The following is a 16,853-nucleotide window of genomic DNA, read 5'->3' as shown; positions in this document are numbered from 1 at the left end:
TCCACATGCAACAAGCAATCAGCCCCGGACCAAGATGGCAGGTGTATATGGTCATTTATAGAAATGTGTTCTCCCTTTACCCCTTGTGAATGGCAGATGTATCAGAGCTGGTCTTATGCATATTGTTAAGAAGCAACAGAAAAACTCACAGGACTCCCAGAAACAATGCACGGAATGTGATATATCCGCTGCTTTTTCTTGCATTTGCCCGAACTTTTGGCTTCATTTTGTAATCCTTCCCATCCCACCTACTTAAGGAGACCATTTCATGAATCTGATAAAGTGGGCTCTGGTTTATGAAAGCCCAAACCAATACAGACTTCTTAATTCTTATTGTGACGCAGAACCCTTTCTTGTTCATGCAATAACACCAGACCAGGAATAATTATGGGAATGATCTCTCTCTCTGATCTAAGAGAAGTTGAGATCATGGGAAAACAGTCCCATAAGGATTTGTTGTACTGTGGCATCCAAGCGCTTTATTCTACATTAATACTACAAACCTAAAGCTATGATTTGCACTTGAATCCTTCCTGCACAAACAGTAGCAGTCTGCAAGCCGCCACCCCTTAGACTTTTCCTTTGGGTACCGCAGACCCTCCAAGTGTTCCTATTTTCCAGGGACCAAGGGAGGAGGAAGAGGGGTGCGGTGGGGGCAGGTCGCCCCAAGTGTCACCACTGAGGGGGTGACAAAATGCTTGGTTGCACTCACCCTGGGGCCTGCAGCGCGCCCGAGCCACGCGTCTCTCCTGGGAGTGGCACGGTGGCTTGGGCACCCGCAGGCTCCGCGCTGCCCCAAATGGTCCGCCCGCCGCCTCCCCCTCTGCTGTAGGGTGTCTGAGTGGGAGGAGGCAGGGAGACTCCTCAGAGGCCCCGCAGAGTGTCCTGCCCCAGCTCTCCCTGCCCCGCGGCGGCCGGCCCCACCCCTGGGCGCAGGGCACACATGCCTCCCCAGGCACCCGATCACTTCTGGAATGGGTTAAGTTTTTGAGAATCAAGGTACCACTGTACCAGATAATCAGATTGTTTAGTTATTTGTTGGTTGGTTAAGTACCTAAAAGAGCAGTGTGCTTTGTACAAGAGTTGGGGGGGGGGGGAATACAGATCTTTGCTGAAACAGGTCACAATCAGTGAAGGAAGATGCAAAAGGGCGAACAGTTGCACCATGATAATCCTTTTTACCTCATAGGGCAATCTGTGACAGACAAGGGAGGCCATTTATTTCAATTATTTTAACCACATACCTTTTTGTGCTTTGCCACTGGAGAAAAAAGGTCACACCACAAGAGGCTACAATTATTCCACAAGAGGCTACAATTATCATTGTGAAAATTGCGTACATAAAAACCATGGGCACTGTTGCTTTGCATTATATTACAAAAGGGTGTGAAGAGTCGTTTAATAGCACCAGAACAAATTTTGTTGTAGGCCTATATTGCTGGCAAGGCATGTGCGTTCAACATGAGTCACTTTCATGCGCCTCACATCCGTCTTCAAAGCACTCTAACAGCTTGGATTGGGATCAGTGTGGTTGTATGACTGACTCCATAGTAACATGAAAATGCAACAGATATTTCCCTGGTTGTTGTTTTTTAAATGAATAGTTAAATGTTTTTAAAAGTAATGTGGGCCTGGAACAATTCATGACAGAACTTACATATGTAGGTTTTCATAATGCAAGAATTTGGAGCATCTGTTTCCTTGGCTGTCCATTTGTGTAAAGCTACTGGAGCAAAGGAAGAGTTTGTTACAGATAGATAAAAAACCCAAAATGCAAAGCAACTTCCAAATGTCGAGTACAGTACTAGTACTGAAACTTGGTTCACACTGTTTCTAATGCAGCTTTTATACCTTACGTAGCTAGGCTGCCTAGGAGGAAGCCCCACTTAAGTCAGTGGTTCACAAGTGAGTAGATATAAATTCTGCTCTATACTGGGTTGTAATATAAATGTATGGGTTGTATTTGATATTTGCAAACCACCCTGGGGAAAATCTTTTTGAATGATACATTTTATGACAAATTAATATTAATAATGTTGATAGCCAGCAACACAGGAAGGCACTTAATCACGTCCTTGAGATCTACAAAACTGGGTAGTCCATTTACTTAGAATAAAGCCGCTAATCTTAATCTTGATGGATGCTCACACTTGGTTAAATGATGAGCATGTGCTTCCTGCTTAAGCCTCAGTGCCATAATTAGTCATGCATTTGATGGGTGACTTGGCAAGTTTTCTCTCCTCGCAAATGAAAAATGATGAGTCACGCATTTCAAAACTAAAGATGCTAGGTCACAATGTAAACAAACAAACAAATAAACAAACCCAAACACATACATGTTTTGGGTCCTTTATAATTCACTTCTGTGAGCCAGTGTGGTGTAGTGGTTATGAGCGGTGGACTCTGTAATCTGGTGAACTGGGTTCGCTTCCCTGCTCCTCCACATGCAGCTGCTGGGTGACCTTGGGCTAGTCATACGGTACTTCTCTGAAGTCTCTCAGCCTCACTCACCTCACAGAGTGTTTGTTGTGGGGGAGGAAGGGAATGGAGAATGTTAGTCGCTTTGAGACTCCTTAGGGTAGTGATAAAGCGGGATATCAAATCCAAACTCCTCCTCCTCCTCCTCTTCCTCCTCCTCCTCCTCCTCCTCCTCCTCCTCCTCCTCCTCCTCCTCCTCCTCCTCCTCCTCTTGTGTCCTGAAGATTACACGAGAAGTAAAACGTAAGCTGGAGAGCTACATAGGTATGCTATAGCAGTCCTTTTCAAGCATTGCCATCGGTCCAGCAATCTTGGACTCTAATCATGCTCTCTCCATGCTTAAATACCAGAAGAGGGCTAGTGAGTGTCCCAAATATGGTGAAAGTTGAAAAGCAAATGCTGTAAACAACTGGAAATTCACGGGCACATTGGTGAAAGTTACACTTTGAGCAAGTGCTCTCCAGAGGTTTTGCCACAAACTTACATCAGCCCCCAGCCAGCACATGACAAAGAAATAGTAACTTATTTACTGATGCTGCAGCCACATATTATGTATGTATGTATGTATGTATGTATGTACAGTAGTACCTTGTTGTGAGTCCGCCCCGTTCCGTGGCAAACCCGGAAGTACCAGAACAGGTTACTTCTGCCACTTGCGCACACACAGAAGCACTAAACCACGCTTTGCGCATGCGCAGAAGCACAAAACCGCTCATGCACGTTCGCAGAGCAGCGCTTTGTCGAGCGTCCATTTTGTCGAGTGTCCGGGGTTCCCGAATGGATCCTGGACTCAAAACAAGGTACCACTGTATACAGATATATAATATTTGTAAAGCCAATGTGAATACCAAGTTTGTATAGAAAGGCAGAATAGAATAAACAAGCTAATGCAATATCATTTCATAAAATCAGAGTACTGAAAGGTAAGTGGGATGGTCCTCAATGAAAATATTAGAGGAGGTGTGGGTGTGTCACTCATGTGCACACACAGTATATTATTGTTGACATGAATTAATGGAAACGGCTATTGTCTGGCAGAAGAGAGGGAAAAATCAAAGCATTAAAAGTTCAGTAATTTATTATGCCTTGGAAACCAAATTATGAACACATTCAACACAAATGTCCTGGCATGGTGTCCAAATATTGTGCTTGGCAATCTGACCGGAGCCTGGGAACAGCTTTAGCCTATTAGCTGCGTCTTCCATTTCGGTGCTCTGTTTGCTGTGTGGGCACTTTAAATCACCGCAGCAGGAACTTAAGTCATGAGTCTTGGCATCTGCATCAGCTCAACCACCTGAATTGCTAGAAAGGCGCATATTGAGGAACAGCTGCTCTTTTTTTCCCTTCGTCAGCAGAATCGATGTGCTTACACAAATGTTGCAGCTCAGAAATGCTGTTCTCGTGTGCAGAGTTTTCTTCTGTTAATAATAACGGCATCCACAAATAAATGAAAAGGGAGAGGGGGATAAGGTCGAAACTTCATGCCAATGTATTTTTATAGGGTGATATTCAACTGAATAATTGCAGTAGCGCAAGGATTAGCACTAGTGCAATGGGACTTTCTCCCTCTCCTTGCTCCACACTGTCCCCACATCTGCTCTGGAGGGTTGGGGGAACGCGGGAATAGATTTAGGGGGTTCATAGCGGAGGAAACATTCCATTGTGCAAGGAGAAATCCTTGCTCTGATGGCATGATTTGATTAGCACTGCGGTGACTACAATCCATAGTAGGCTAGCCATATCTTTGCTGCTGGTTTATTTATTTTTTAAAGTTAAATAAATATTCCCAAACTAAATCCCTGTGGTGTAGGCTATCTTTTTTTTTAAAAAAAAAGAGATAATAAATGACAAAACTGACTAATGTCACAAAATTGCATGCAGAATGAGAGCTGCAGACAGGCTGATTTCACAGGCCATGTTCGGTAGGTTCCCATGCTACTTGTGCATCCATATTCCACAGGGCAAGTCACAGTATGTTGTTGTTGTTGTTGTTGTTGTTGTTGTTGTTGTTGTTGTTGTTGTTGTTATTGGCTGCTTTTCTGGAAAAACGTTTTCTCAAAATGGCTTACAATAAAAGCAGTGCAAAACTGATAATTTTGAAAACTTAACACTACAGCTCAACCATACATGGCATTTTATAGAATCATAGAGTTGGAAGAGACCACAAGGGCCATCCAGTCCAACCCCCTGCCAAGCAGGAAACACCATCAAAGCATTCCTGACAGATGGCTGTCAAGCCTCCGCTTAAAGACCCCCAAAGAAGGAGACTCCATCCTACTCCTTGGCAGTAAATTCCACTGTCGAACAGCTCTTACTGCCAGGAAGTTCTATTATATTATATTTTGAACAGAAACAACATTACACAGAAGGACCACCATTCATCTAATCAACAACATGCCTGAAGGCCAGTAAGGGGCATGAAAGCCTCTGGGGCCTTCTGAAAAAAAGAGCAGTGTACAGATTTTGTGAAGGTCCAATGAGAGGAGGTTCCATAGCAAAAAAGACACCATACAAAATGAACTTTCTATTGTGGCAACCCGCCTTCCTGACTGAAGGGTTGGGGACACCTTTGAAGCAGATCGTAAGGACCAGGCAGGATGGGATGGGTGCAAGCGGTCCAATAAACTGTTTAGGGCTTTAAACGTTAAAAACAGCAAACTAGACCCCCAAATGCACTATTAACCAATAGAATAATAGAATCATAGAGTTGGAAGAGACCACAAGGGCCATCCAGTCCAACCCCCTGCCAAGCAGGAAACACCATCAAAGCATTCTTGACATATGCCTGTCAAGCCTCTGCTTAAAGACCTCCAAAGAAGGAGACTCCACCACACTCCTTGGTAGCAAATTCCACTGAGCCGATAGAGCTGATACAATAAAAGGTGCTACATAGGCTGATTGCCTTGGCCCTAGAGGACTCTGGCATCTGCATTCTGAACCAGCTGAAGTTTCTGAACTGTCTTCAAAGGCAGGCCCATGGTCAAAACCACTGAGAGGTCCAGGAGGACTTATAGGGCATCCCTGCTGTCCATTCTCCAATGTAAATCCTCCGCCAGGTTGGCAAAAACTGTTTCCACCCCATAACCAGTTCTGAATTCAGACTGGAATGGATCCAAGTAATCAATATAATCCAAAACTGCCTCAGGTTGAGAAGCCACCACTCATTCTATTGCCTTCCAAATTAGAAACAGCACAGTAGCTGTCCATGGCCAAAGGATCTAAATTTGGCATTTTAGGAGTGGTGTCAGTTTCACCCCTTGAGGCAGATAGAAACTACTCCTTCTGCCAATGAAGCATTAACTACCTCTGGGGTCTAGTCACTCAGCCCTAATTTCACAGCTATCAAAAGGCATGAATGGCAAGGGGTAAGTAATCAAGTGTCAGGCAGCAGGGAAACCAACCCCTGCGGCAGGTTGCCAGGAACGGACAAGACCAGGGAAAGTCCTTACCATCTGCTTTTATTCAATATTCACAGAGAGAGGCTTGGGAGTGCAGCCTCGGGGGATAAGGACATTGCCCCGAGTAAATCTCCGCCCCACTTCTCTCATTCGTCAACAGCACACACACACACACTCTTTACAGTTGCCGCTTAGGGCCATCTGTCTCCAAGCTCTTTGCTCTCCTACTTTCAAGGCCTGTCGGGTTCTGGGAGATGGTAGGTCTAGAATGCTTTCTAGTGATAAAGTGTCAGCCAGCTGCCCCTGCTCTGCCTCCTCCTCCTCTCCCATTATTTTCCAACTTTCCCCCTCATCTTCCTCTGAGCTCTGACCTTCCTCAAACCCCTGTTGTAATTCTGTTATGTACTGAGCTGAATCCTAGAACAATAGGATTCAGAATCAGCTGTCTGATTGGTCCGCAGGAGATACCCAATCCAACTCCAGGTGGAAGTGAATCCGCAACCTGATTGGCCCGCAGGAGCAGCCAATCGGGCGGGTGGCAGAAGTGAATCTGCAACCTGATTGGCCTGTAGGAGCAGCCAATCAGGCTGCAGGCAGAAGTCAATCCACAACCTGATTGGCCCACAGGTGTAACCCTGAAGTAGCCAATCACACAAGGCCCATTGTGTAAATAATGTATATAAGCAGATGGTTTTGGGAAAAGAGCCATTCTTCTCTTCTTCTCCATGATGACTATGAGCTGAATAAAGAGCATGAAATCCACTCTCGACTTCGAGTATATTTCAAATTCTGAACGGTCTTCTTCTCCGGAAGAGTCAGGCTGGGGAGGCTGTCTCTACCATTCCTCCTCTGCCCAGTTCCTGACAGCAGGTCATAGGTCTTTCCACTCCAAACAGTTTGTCCACCTCCTCAGGCAAAGCAAACTGAATGGTATCTGCCCTAACAGTTCTAGATGGTATCTTGGTCCCATCCATAGCTCACTCAGTCACAACAACAGCATCAAAGTCGGCATGGAGGTCAGCCAATTTATCTGTGAAGCGCATAGCAAAAATGGTCAAAGCAACACTCTGATTGCTGATCGTGTCTCTGATGGTCTTATGGCCGCCTTATATTTGCCCACACGCTCTTCTTGTACCATCAGAAAGTCGGAACGGTCATTTTGCAATGCAGAGCTTTTTGTGTAAAAAGCCTTCTCGGTGCGGTTGCCCGAAACAAACAGTGCATTCATTTAAAACAGCAGATTAGAAAGTCAAACAAATGGGATAATTTTTCTAAAGAAAGTAGCTTAAAAGTCACAGTGCCATAACATTCAGCCCATAATTTACCCATGCCCAGCCTCAGAACTTCACTCGACAAAGTTTTATTTCATTGTGTAGCAACTCTGATAGTCATAGAATCACAAGGGCCATCCAGTCCAACCCCCTGCCAAGCAGGAAACACCATCAAAGCATTCCTGACATATAGCTGTCAAGCCTCCGCTTAAAGACCTCCAAAGAAGGAGACTCCACCACACTCCTTGGCAGCAAATTCCACTGCCGAACAGCTCTTACTGTCAGGAAGTTCTTCCTAATGTTTAGGTGGAATCTTCTTTCTTGTAGCTTGAATCCATTGCTCCATGTCCGCTTCTCTGGAGCAGCAGAAAACAACCTTTCACCCTCTTCTATATGACATCCTTTTATATATTTGAACATGGCTATCATATCACCCCTAAACCTTCTCTTCTCCAGGATAAACATACCCAGCTCCCTAAGCCGTTCCTCATAAGGCATTGTTTCCAGGCCTTTGACCATTTTGGTTGCCCTCCTCTGGACACGTTCCAGCTTGTCAATATCCTTCTTGAACTGTGGTGCCCAGAACTGGCACAGTATTCCAGGTGAGGTCTGACCAGAGCGGAATACAGTAGTACTATTACTTCCCGTGATCTAGATGCTATATTCATATTGATGCAGCCCAGAATTGCATTGGCTTTTTAAGCTGCTGCATCACACTGTTGACTCATGTCAAGTTTGTGGTCTACCAAGACTCCTAGATCCTGTTCACATGCACTGCTCTCAAGCCAGGTGTCACCCATCTTGTATTTGTGCTTTTCATTATTATTTTTTGCCCAAGTGTAGTACTTTACATACCTCCCTGTTGAAATTCATCTTCTTTGCTTTGGCCCAGTTGTTTAATCTGTTAAGGCAAGATTCTGTTAGAACAAATTCAATGAGGGATCGTGGGGAAGATTCTCTTACTGCCATGCTTTGGCTAGGTAAGCCATAAAGATATTGCTTGTTGTTGTGTACAGAGTCCACTGTTGGGTTTGACTTTGTTCAATAACTCAGTTTAATGAAGATCTCACCTATAAAGGGAATACAATATACGAAGGCATGGTCAAAATGCCTTAGGGGTTGTAGAACCTGTGGCCTTTCAGGTGTTGATGAACTCTAGCGCCTGTCATTCCTGACCATTGCCCATGTTGACTAGGAACGATGGGAGGTGGTCTCAAGCAACATCTGGAGGGCCACAGGTTCCCCACACCTGACACAAAGAAATAAGTCCTATTGAGTTGAATGGGACTCCTTCCCAAGCTGTGTATTGGAGCCCAAGGAATGATTTTGGGTGAAGACATGCTTCTTAAACCTTGCTCCACTGTTTGAAATCCTTATTTCAGCCAGAAAAAACTAATCCATGGTTCCTTTTAAACATTTAACATGGATGGAGAACATTGGACAGGATAAGTTTTTTAAATAAGGTTGTGTGGTAACTTTACTGTGGGCAAACATTTTTATTTTTTTTAAAATCGGCTGACAGAAAGACCTGGAAAGTTTAAAATTGTCATGTTTCCTATTAAACAAGGACTTTGATTCATGGTGTGGCAGGATGTACTCTATTGACATAGAAAAATTAAGACCATCCCAGAAAAATCTGCTTACCTAGCTGTATTCAGCCTAACCACAGACATCCAAGAATTTATTTTAAGCAGACCCAGGTGAGACACACCTGTTTCACTGGGTAGCACCTAGTGTTTTAAAATATTGATCAATGTTAACATTTAGGACATGCTTACCCGTTAAATGAATACATTATTTGTAACATTCTACCAAGTTGTTAAGACTGTCTTTATAGGGCATACAGAAATTCTTTGTAGCCTACCACTGATTTTACATAGTCCTCTTCTACATTATGAATACAGGTTACCATCATTTTTTTGCACTAAATTGACACCAAGGTTTCTTCAGTGCCGGCTGTGAAATGCAGATTTCTTAAGAACCTTGGTTCTTAAATGTCTTGGTACTCAAACAACTTGGAACCCGAACACTGCTAACCAGGAAGTAAGTAGTCCAGTTTGCGAACTTTTTTCGGAAGCGGAACGTGCTCTGTTTTGAGTGTCATGCTTCCGATTTTAGTGCCACACTTCTGTTTTGAGTGACATGCTGAGGTCTGTCTGTTTTTGCTATTTATTTTGTGCTTGTGTTTTTGTGGCTCTTTTTGTTTTGTTTTTGTGACTGCGTGGAACCCAGTTCAGCTACTGATTGATTGTGTGAATGCAGTACATTGTTTATTGCTTTCATTTTATGGATCAAAGGTCTTGTTAGATAGTAAAAATCATGTTAAATTGCTGTTTTAGGGGTTGTTTTTAAAAGTCTGGAACGGATTAATCCATTTTGCATTACTTTCTATAAGAAAGTGCGCTCTGGTTTTGGAACGCTTTGGTTTTGGACGGGCTTCTGGAACGGATTAAGTTTGAGAACCAATGTACCACTGTACTTGGAGAAATATACATGAGAGATTTCAGATTCTTCCTCTATCTGCCCCCCTCCCCCAAAGTTTGTTTCAAAATTTGCCACTGCAGTTTTATCCCTGGCTTCTTTCTTTCCCCCTCTTCCTTTTTCCTTCTTTGTTGTATTTGCCAATTGTTGCCCATTGCATAGCTTGAAGAACAAAGTATATATACACAATGTGCATTTTAAAACTCTCTTCTTTGTAATTTTATAGAGCGTGTGTCTGCAGTATTGTTTCAAAAGGAGTGACTAATGACAAGATTAAAAATTAGTCTCGAGCTTAGATACTGCCAAGTGATTCTTATATTTTTTTTAAAAAAGCCCTAATGTATTGTTGCAACATATTAAGTTGACAGGTTTAAATGAAGCCACAAGGTCTCCTGTGACTCATCAATGGCAGCTGGTGCCAAAAGATTGTGACCGAAAAGAACCTCCTACAGTTGCTAGGCGATCATGACATGCTTCCCTCCACAAAGTAGTCAGGTGCTTTGAATCTGAAATGGTGATAGCAAGATAAAGGGGGAAAGCTAGTGGCAATGTTCGGCCTCTGTCCAACAAACCAGACCATTGTGATAAGGATTCAGTTAATATGGACTATTTCATATTTTAACAAGGCTACCCTTTTCAAGATTCCGTTCTTTTCCTGTATTTTCTTACAAAGTTAGGAAACATTATTATTATTATTATTATTATTATTATTATTATTATTATTAGCATCATCATCATTATTTCTTAATAGCTGATCTACTTGCTGATTTAGAAGCAGACAGGCACCATAATCTTATGCATGGGTAATATGGGGAAAGGCAATTGCAACCACTGAACTTGGCAGCTTTTACCAGTTCATGCCGTTGCAGCTAACACCCTGGCATAACTTCTAAAGCTGTAACATCATGGCTTACTTGGAATTTCTTAATCCTCCTGGTGTTTATGTTGAGACGGTGTACTGTGGAAAGGTTTTGCCCTTCAGTCGAAAGTCCAGGAAAAACATTGCCTTCTCTGAATTTCAACAAGGGGGACATTTTTTGAAATGTACAGAAACATAGCCCTTTGAGAAATTGGTAAGTTGACCAGATGAAAAGGAAGTTAAGTCTTCTCCTGTACAGTACTTTTAAATAATTGGGTAGGAGAGAGAGAGAGTTCTGGCAGGTGTGGCTTGGCTAGCAGGAGTTATAAAAACTCTATCTGCTGGAATTCTCTCTTCTGTAGCATTATTAGAGCCGCAGATGTCTTTCACTCCTTTGCTTCTGGTATCCTCAAATAAAGGAAAAAATGTTCAGACCCTAAGAGGGGTCCCTAAGAGTTTTGTGAAAGGAATTTGTTAGGCAGAACTCATCCCCATAGTATTGGAAAAGGCACATTTGGAGCAATTTCCCCCCTCTCTGTACAACTCTTAAAAGGTGCAGGTACGTTCTTGAGGATCGACCTGATCATGCTGTGTTGGGGAGATGGAATCAAAAAATTGCATTTGGGGAAAATGTACTAGAGCAGGGGTATGCAGCTTGCTGAAAATGGTGCCAAGTAACATGTTAAGATTTGAGTTTTCTTGTTTGCCTAAACCAAGTCTTAGTGGTTGACACTAAGAAGCTATTTTAAACGTCCCCAGGAATGGAAGAGAGGTCTGCTTCGAGACATTAATTTAAAGAAATTAAAGAAATCAAATAATTCAATATAGCTGAGATTGGATACAAATGTGTCCCATTCAGTAAAAATAAGTGAAAATTGGAATCCCAAATGTATGAATGAAAGTGCTTTCCAGTAAGGCAAAGTCAACATCAATTACAACCTGCAATTTCTATATTCTCATCCATTTATTTTCATGTATGTATGTTTTACCCTTTCCCCAGCAGTAAATTCTGCCAGCTTTCTGTTAGTCATATCAAGCTTCAGCACGGGGACATTTTTATAAAGTTATTTGTGTCAATTCGTAGAGTATTTTCATCGTAGCCCTCTGGAAAAGCTCTGAGTACGACCTCCTGCAACGCAGCTGGGTTATTATTACCTCTTTTAGCCCCGACTCCATTAACACATGACGGATGGAAAAATAAATTTCGTAGCCCGTGCTGTCAGCAAAATCTGGCACTCACATTCTTAAGACAAATATGAAGAGGGAAAAACCGACCTCTAGAAGGAAACAGCAGATGACTGAAATTAAAATGACAGGCTCTTAACATATTGTCTTTGTTGAGACTCTAGATATGCACAAATGGCCTCAAAATTCCCCCTGTTTTGTTGACAGAGAGACCTAGAGACCATTTTACTGAATGTTTCCATGGCAAAGATAAATTCTCCAACAGTGTCTTAGGGGTGATACTCAACATTAGCCGAGGCAGTAGCACAGCTTCTTTTTCTCCCACCACCCCCACCAAGACCTCCGTTGTGTGTGTGTGTGTGGTGTTCCAGTAACTATCTTGTTAGTCCAGGGCACTATCTGCACTCCCAATTTTGCATCATTCTGAGACATTGTGTGCAAATGCCACCCAAAAAATTGAAGGTGGAACATACGTACCGTATATTCCGGCGTATAAGACGACTGGGCGTATAAGACGACCCCCAACTTTTCCAGTTAAAATATAGAGTTTAGGATATACTCGCCGTATAAGAAATACGGCCTGGCGTATAAGAGAACCTCCGACTGTTGAGAAGATTTTCCTGGGTTAAAAAGTAGTCTTATGCGCAGGATATATACAGTACATTGCTGGAGGCATTGCAAAAAAATTCAAGAGTTTTGGAATAAGATTTATGAAAAATTGAAAAGCATATTAAAGTTAACATTTGATAAAGTTAACATTTGATTGAAGGTGAAAATTCAGAGAAAATCCTGTAAAGTGTCTTTTCAGGAAAAAAATTATTCTGAAGAATTTTGGTTCAGTTCTATTTGAGACATCATCTTTAACCTTGGCTGAGCTTTCTGCAAAACTCAACAAAAGAAGATGAATTGGAACTGCAGTTTTGAGGTATTCAGAAAGGGTTTTGAAACTTCTGTTGATATCCGGTGAGGTTCAATACTTCAAAATAAGGCAGAGCCTTTGAAAAGGCTATGACGTGGGCCTTTATGAGACTATATCACCTCTGAGTGCACACCAAGGAAAAACACTCAGCTGCTCCTGCACAGAAAACTATTGTGTGAGGTAAACAAATTCACCAGAAAGCTTTTTTTTAAAAATACACAATGTGTATGTGTGTAATATATACACTTAAAAAAAACATTTCAAGGCATTCTACAACATACGAGAATAAAATCAACCTAAGGACCCCTGCTTCATGGGTAGTTACTTGAGGAACAGTAAATGGCATTTTTTGGAACCTGTTGACACATATATGGCAATTTCCCTTGCTATAACAAGTAGAAATCAAATCATACTTTTAAAATTCACCCACATCATCAACTTACGCCGTTTATTGCATTTCACAAACATCCATGTTTCTATTGCAGTCAAAACTGAGAAACTAGTAGGTTTTTAGCTCGATAAGCATCTACAAAGGCGTTCTCCGAGCATGATAATTGTGTGTGTACTTATTAATGTATATAATATATCTCACTATTTGCAGTACTTATAAGGTGGTGGAAATCTGTTTCATACCTCATGCATCCCATAAGGGAGATGAAGGAGAAAGATCCAAGAATGAGGAACACAATTAAGCATTTTTTTTTTCTTGCTGGCTATATCATATACAGTTTCATTGATAATATGGCAAATTGCTGCATTCAAGACCAATGCAAAGATCATTAGATTTCTAAAGAGCGTTTCATAAAAATACTCTCATGCACTGCTAATGACTGAAGCAAAGGAGCACACCAGAAAAACAAGTAGATAATGACAGCCAGCCTGCAATTAGCTCAACACAACAGACACCACCCTTACAATTTCAATCGTGAAACTTGTGAGACATTGCCAAAACTGTTAGCATCATGCTATTTTCTTAATTGCAGTTGTTTCAGTAAGCCCAGCAGAAGTTTGACTAGACCTTCAGATTTTTCACAGAAAAACAGATGAAGTAAGCCAACTTGTCTTATTGGTTTCTTCCTTCCCTTGCGAGTGTGAACCAATTAATAACACATCAGTTTGAAAAAGATAAGAGGGAAACGTTCAAGAGAGGCACCCTGCCTTCTTTTCCATTTGCAAGGAAATTGTATTTGGGCTGATGGTTCCTTTGAATTAAGAGACTGGGCATCATATACACACAATTTTTTTACGCCAGGGGCACAGAGAGCTATTTAGGCATAGAGATTGAGCCAGGACTACTGGTGAACTCAAATGCCAAAATGTCATGCTTTTACCGCAACGCAGCAATAGGAAATAGTGATTTGAAGGGGAGAAGCAGAGAGAAAAGTGGTGTTAAACTTTACATTTCACTTCCCCTTTCTGCTTGCCCACAACTATTCCCACAAGTGAGGAATCTAGACCCGTTAGGTGTTTTGTGCTACGGTTTCCACCTGGCCCAGGAGCTAGGGTCGATGTATTAAAACAGACACGACATAGAAAAATGGACAGTAGAGGTCTGGACTAATTATTTGTTTGAATTTATTCAGTCAGACATTGTGGCAGTAACGTCACAGGAAATAACATGGCCAAGTCTACTATGATAAGGACCAGATGGAACTCCTATCTTCAATGGATAACAATTACTGGACCAGAAGACATTCAGTGGAAATTAAAGACATTGTGCCCGTGGCTGAGGACAACTGTTTGAACCCTTCCAATGGATTATGGGTGGGAAGGGAAAGGGAAAATGGTACGGGGAATTAAAAATTGGAAGGAGAGAATATAATGTATGTAAAAATTCTCGTACTTCAATAAAAATCTTTAGAAAAAAGAAACAGACACGACATATATGAATGATCTTTTTCGCCTTTTGCATGTCGGGGCAAAATGCTATCTACTTCAGCGCATACCATTTCTTTCCTGCTTTGACAATAAGATCTTCGCATGAAAAGAGCAGAGAGCCCTTAAAAAACTTAAAATACTACTTTCCACATACAAGTCACTGACAGGAGACCAGAATTATGACGGTCACCAGGACTGCAAGCTGAATGGAGGTCTGCAAGGGGCACAAGTTTTGACAAGTTGGAAACAAACCTAACAGGAATGTTCTCTGGCTTCAGCCATCAGTTAAAGCGGATGTTTAAATGAATGGGGAACCTTAGGCCCAGGCAGCAAATGCTGCCCTTCCAGTCTTTGTCTGGCCCTTGGCACTCTGCCCAGGCCACCTCCCTTGTTGCCCCTACTACCACCCATTTTGCCTAACTAGAATGCCCTTGCTCTGACGCTTGCCTGGATAGAGGTGTTTGTCGAAGTTTGTTTCACCCCAGCTCTGCAGGGAATGCTAGTTTGTTGGGTTTTGCTTCCAACAAGTCTAGAGCCAGCCCAATCCCTCTATTATCGGGGGGCAGGGGCTCCCAGGATGTAAAATTGGACTCCCATCAGCTCTAGCGAGCATGGCCAATGGTCACAGATGGAAGTTGTAGTCCAAAAGCTGGAGGGACACAGGTTAGCCACCCCAGCTCTGAACATCTATGACTTAAAAGTGTTGAGGAAGCAAGTTATATCCATGTATTTTATCTTACATCCATGTATTTTATCATCAGGCATTCTACCTGATGATTCCAGATCTGGCCAGCCATGAGGTAAAGTGCTGGTCGAGATGCAGTTTGCCCTATTATATAGAATTGTCCATACAGTGGAACCTCGTGTTATGGATGGGATCCGTTCCAGAGGCCCGTCCGTAACACGGAACTGACGCAAGCTGAAGAGCCACGTGGCACAATTTAGCACTTCTGTGCATGCGGTGAAACCCGGAAGTAACCCGTTCCAGTACTTCTGGGTTGTCGCAGGACGCAACATGAAAACACGTAACCTGAAGCGGACGCAACATGAGGTATTACTGTACTGAAATTATTTTCCTCAGAAACTCTTTCCTCCACAACAGCTCTAGTCAAATGAATAAGTATGAGCTAATTTGGTTGCTACTCATGGCCTCCTCCTGAACATTTCATCAGTTTTAACATTGAGCTGTTGTGCTGTTTACAGTGGTACCTTGGGTTAGACGCTTCAGGTTAGACTCCGCTAACCCGGAAATAGTACCTCAGGTTAAGAACTTTGCTTCAGGATGAGAACAGAAATCGTGCTCCGGCAGCAGCAGGAAGCCCCATTAGCTAAAGTGGTACCTCAGGTTAAGAACAGTTTCAGGTGAAGAACAGACCTCCAGAACGAATTAAGTTCTTAACCCAAGGTACCACTGTTCAGGTTACAAACACCTCAGGTTACAGACTCCGCTAACCCGGTAGTAGTATCTCAGGTTAAGAACTTTACCTCAGGATGAGAACAGAAATCGTGCAGCAGCGGCGTGGTGGCAGCGGGAGGCCCCATTAGCTAAAGTGGTACCTCAGGTTAAGAACAGTCCTCCGGAACGAATTAAGTTCGTAACCAGAGGTACCACATACTCCTTTGCTTGTTGTGTAACAGTTGTACTTTAGATGCATCTTCAGAGTTCAACAGCACTAACATGCATACCTATAGACACATGCACAGACTGGATTCCAAGAGATGTTTGGGCTTACGGAAGGGTCTTATACTATCATAGTGGAACTGCTGATGTCACCATTTCAAAAGCAGTTTACCATGGGAGGCAAGTGTTGTTCGAAGAGAAATGGTCCCTGGAGTCCACAGTATTAGTTTCATTATTCTTTCATCTTGGTGAGCATGCATATAATTTCTCCCTCCCAATGCTTTCTACTAAAAAGGTTTTGAGCAGGCTATTTTGAGAGTTCAGAAGTGACCTATTACCCAGTGACCTATTTTGCTCCTGCTGTCTGCACTGGACAAAAGTGGATTTGTTTTGTGTCTTGCATTTCAAATTCTGCCTCAAGCGCTCCTGGACGTCTTAGGAATGTAGATTAATGAATACTTCCATTTCGCTCAGCAAGTTTGCCGTCCCTCCTGAAGGACGGGTGCCTCGTGCTATGATTGTTCACTGTGATTTCAGAAAACAATAATGGCAAATCTTCCCATTTCCAGAGCAACTCCCACTTCAAAACCTCAACACTTTGTAAAACCAGTTGGACCTTGGATAAAACCTAGAGGTAGAAGCATGCAGTTGTTTTGAATTGTTTCCTCTACAAAACCACATTTTCTGTAAAGAAACCATACAAATGCTTGCTTCAAAGACTTCATTGCGGGAGACACTTGTTACAATTTATTCCAAGAAGTGA

Source organism: Zootoca vivipara, chromosome 1 (genome assembly GCF_963506605.1).
Source record: "Zootoca vivipara chromosome 1, rZooViv1.1, whole genome shotgun sequence".
NCBI classification, from domain to species: domain Eukaryota; kingdom Metazoa; phylum Chordata; class Lepidosauria; order Squamata; family Lacertidae; genus Zootoca; species Zootoca vivipara.
Note: the sequence above shows the minus strand (reverse complement) of the source record.